This window comes from Mus pahari, chromosome 21 (assembly GCF_900095145.1).
Source record: "Mus pahari chromosome 21, PAHARI_EIJ_v1.1, whole genome shotgun sequence".
NCBI lineage: Eukaryota > Metazoa > Chordata > Mammalia > Rodentia > Muridae > Mus > Mus pahari.
Genome location: NC_034610.1, coordinates 10,391,745 through 10,396,238, shown reverse-complemented (window position 1 = coordinate 10,396,238; position 4,494 = coordinate 10,391,745). Strand labels below are relative to the sequence as shown.

Genomic DNA, 4,494 nt, shown 5'->3' with positions numbered 1-4,494 from the left:
CACCACAGATCACCTATATGAGCCTATAGGGGGCATTCTTATGCAGGTCACCACAGATCACCTATATGAGCCTATAGGGGGCATTCTTATGCAGGCCACCATAGATCGCCTATATGTGCCTATAGGGGGCATTCTTATGCAGGCCACCACAGATCGCCTATATGAACTTATAGGGGGCATTCTTATGCAGACCACCACAGATCTCCCCAGTAATTGATGCATGAGGCTAAGGTGGCTACAGGAAGACAGGTGGTGGATGCTGAGCTGGCAGCCTATGAGGTTTGTTGTGCATTTAGACATTTGCTAAACACATTTGTTTCATTGTGAGACTCCCACATTGCAGCTCCAACCCCAGCAAGAGCCAGGCTCAGTGGCTGAGCAGTGTATGCACGCACTGCCATGCACCTGTCTGGACATGACAATAACAAGGATCCCTACTCTACACCACCATCATCTCTTAGTGGTAATGAAGTTGGCTGCCAGAGTCCCGTGTAGATCCCACATGTGGAATGACCAGGCCAGAAAACCCTGAGGCTACCTGCCCTCTGCACCTCTCTGAGAAACAAGTTTTGGACCATTATCAGCTGCCTCTCTTTTGCCTAGCACTGGAGCTTGCTGATGTCTTCCTCAGGGATGTCCTGGGGATGTTTGGCTGTGTTCTGATTCTAATGGCTGTGAACACTGATGCAGTATGCACCTATTGGATGATGGGGAGAACACTCAGCTCTCCTGAAGTCTTAGGGTCACAACCTCGGTCGGTGGCACAGTTCCACTCCTAAACACCAGGAGAAAGCATTGCTGTCGTAAGGTACATTCTGAGAGTGTATAACATGAGTAGGACTAATCTGCCAGCCCATTAGGAACAATATATTTGAGAGTCTTTTTGGCATAAAGTTGTATGCTGGCCTGTGAGGACATCTATGTATGTAGCTTATAGCCAGTGCAGCAGATGCCTGGGTGATACTAAAGGAGTGCCAACCTCAGAGATGACCCAGGTCGTCAGAATCCAGCCACATCCTTCGATGTCTTTGAAAGCTGTCTTTAAGTATGGATCTTATGAAGACACCACATTTCGTAAGGGAGTAACACTGAACCAGAGTCCCTGAAAATCTTAAATCATCTCCTAAGATGTCCCTAAGCACCAAAGATGAGGAGTTCCAGGATGGCCGTAAAGTATGAGGCAGGATGCAGGCGTCTTCCCTGAAGGACACTGCACATGGTGACCAGCAAGGGATATTATAGACAACACTTGCAGGGGGTATATATGTTGGCATCAGAGCACCTGGGTCAGAAATACATAGAACGGCATGCTTCAGAGAGTCAGGCAGTATACGAGGAGAGAGAGAGTTTTGGACAAAGAAATGTGGCATATGTGGGGACCGCATGGAACAGTGTGGTAGAGGAGGAATTCAGGGAGGACACTGGATGCATACAGCTATCATATATGGAGGTGGTAAGAGGTAACTCACTCACTATTGCATGAACGAGGTCAGCAGAGCAAGATAGGAGGAAGGAGGGAGGAGGGTTCTGGTTTGGACTGTAAGTATCTGCCATATGGTCATGTGCTGAAGGCTTGGTCTCAAGGGCAGCAGCACTCAGAGGTGGGGCCTTTGAGGAAATGACTGTATCACAAGGGCTCTGACCTCTTCAGGGGATTAATTCTGGCCTAGCAGGCTGTGGGAAGGAAGTAGGTCATCAGGCATGTGAATTCTAAAGCAATATTTTGACATCAGGGCACATTCTTTCTTCTGACCCCTTCCCTTGTCTGTTTCCATCTCCCCTTTCCTCACCCTCTCCTTCTCCTTCTGTGTCTCCTCTCTCTTGCTGCCCATTCTGAGGTGGACCTCTTTGCTCTAAAACACACTTCCTACCATGATGTCTGCCTTACCTCACGCCCCAAACAATGGAGTTGGTGGACCCAGTACTAAAACCTGAAAACAGCCAAATTAAACTATCCTCTTCTGAGTTGATTTCCTGTCTCAGGGATGTGAAACTGGCTAGCCCAAGGATACACACGAGAAAACCAAGAGGAAAAGAGGACGTAGTTATCCTGCCTGGAACAGACATAGGACCTGAGCATGTGCCCATTCATGTGTAATACAGCTGGGGAATGACAAATAATATGCAAGAGAGAAAGCCTGCAACACATCTGCCCTATTGCATAATCTCTGCAGAAGAATACCAGAAGTAGTGTGCATGCACTGTGTGTGTGTGTGTGTGCGCGCGCGCGCATGTGCGCGCGCGCGTGCGTGGGGGGATGTATGTGTTTATGTGCATATGCAAATAGGAGGTGCATGCCTGTGTGCATGTGTGTATGTGAATGTGTGTGAACACACACCTCTGTGTACGAGTGTGTGTGTGATTGTGTATGAGTATATGTGCACGGTGCATGTGAGGGCGCATGCCTTTGTGCATGTGTCTGTGTGGTGTATGTGCTTGTGGGGGGGGGGGTCCTGAGGAGTAGGAGGTAGGTATACCTGGCAGAAAGATGGGCACTCACAAGGAGCCCCACTGTGCATTTCATGGTGTGCACTCAGAAGACACTTTTGAAGATGTTCAGTGGGATTCCAAGTTAATAGATGCCCTGAGATGAGGCTCCTCTCAAGGGTGTCAGGCTATCATTTCTTGGACTGACTCTGCCATTCAGGTCTTTGCTGCTCCAGGCAGCCAGCCCTCATCACCGAATTGCAGCTGGACGGCGCCTGCCTCTGGGATATTTGCTAGGATCTTCCCTCAGCTGTGTAGTATCAACAAAGTCCTGGTCTATTTCAGAGGGTCACCGTCAGCCAGCCCTCAAGTGAGGGTGTGTTGCTCCCACCTGCCAGAGGAGATCCAGTCACCAGAGTAATGGCCTTATTCTTGTGACAGAAATGGCAGTGTGGGCTCCTCAGTGCAACTCTGTGAATGTTGGATGTTGGAGGCAAGGGGATGATTGAGTCCCCTGACCCACACTGCAGCACTTGCCTGTTCAGATTCTCAGGAGAAAGGTGTGACCATATTTCCACAGTCACAGCTGTGAGACCAAACAGGAGGCCTGAGACACTGGGAGGCTCCTGTTTGTGTAGGAGGGTGGTGTGGGAAGCCCACAGAGGCCTCCCTGCCTCAGTCACCAGGACACACTAAGAATTAAGGTCACCCTTATCTTCTCCTTGGTATTTGCCAGGAGAATATCAGCTGTGAGAGACGTGCTGCTTCTCCCTCCGTATCCTGAGGGACTCTACTTCAGGATGAAGTGAGCAGTGAAGCTGGCTAGTTTATAGATCCGCAAGGATTAAAAATTAAAAAGGAAATGTCATTTTTAACTTAAAATGTTTTTCTTTTATTCTTTAATTTTCTTTTTTGAGATTACAATACAATTACACCATTTTTCCCATACCCTGTCTCTCCAAACTCTCCCATTTACACATCCTTTCTCTTTTAAATTCATGGCCTCTTTCTACTGTTTAGCAATACACACACACACACACACACACACACACACACACACACACACACACACTTCTAAATACATAGGTGCTTGGCCTGTATAGTGTTGTTTGTATGCATGTCTTCAGGACTGACAATATGGTATGGGGAAACCAATTGGTCCCCTCTTCCCCAGTTTTCCCAACATTAGTTGCTGAAAATACTTTCTTTAATCCAGCTTGTTTCTGGCACCTTTGTCAAATGCTAAACACCTCACATTTGGGTCTTTGATTATGTTTCATTGGTCTATGTGACTATTTTTGTGCCAGTTCCATATTTTTTTATTACCATGGCTCTGCAGTACTTGTAAGTCAATATTCTAAATGATAATTTCCCATCGGAGTTGACAATCCTCTCTCCAAGATCCAAATGTCATCTAGCAAAACCCAGCACCAGGCATTGGGCAGGGTTGTCGAATATTCCCCAAACATTACAGGTTATTGCTATTGGCCTTGGTTGTGCCAGGGGTTAAAGATAGACAGCATGTATTTCGGAGGACAGAGGACCTAGAAGTCCCTAATCTAGACTGACCTGAAAGCCTCTTCCGTGAGGACTGGCTCGAATGGTACTGGAGGAAGAGCGAACTGCAAGCTTCCAAAGGAGGGAGGCATCTACCCGTCCGACCCAGCTATGGTGACTATGAATCACTACAGTGACCAGCATGCCATGATAGCCCTAAGGGTGCAGTAGTTGCATGCACATCTTGGCAGTGACCAACAGAAGACCCGTCCAACAAGAGAAACACTATGCCTTGTACTGGAAACTACCAGGGGCTATTGAATTCATGGCTCTTGGAGAACCTACGGCTTTCATTTTACTAAACCAGTGTAATCCCTCACTACCTTCTAAATCTTATTCCTTATACCCACCAATAAATGGGGTCCTTACCCCTCATCAAGGAGACTCTTCTTTGCAACAGAGACAATATAGAAAAACACAACCAATCAAAAATGCTGGGTGGTAGAACGCAGTCACAATGGATATATGTACAAAGTATCTCCCACAACTAAGGCTCAGGGATCATTGCAG

General features: G+C 47.4%; 1 protein-coding gene across 1 annotated transcript in view; it reads left to right on the top strand.

Annotated features, from left to right (window-relative positions):
• The window catches only part of Wdr27 (WD repeat domain 27), a 106,836-nt gene that overhangs the window by 101,425 nt on the left and 917 nt on the right, over window positions 1–4,494 (top strand). The gene's annotated exons all lie outside the window — the stretch shown is intronic.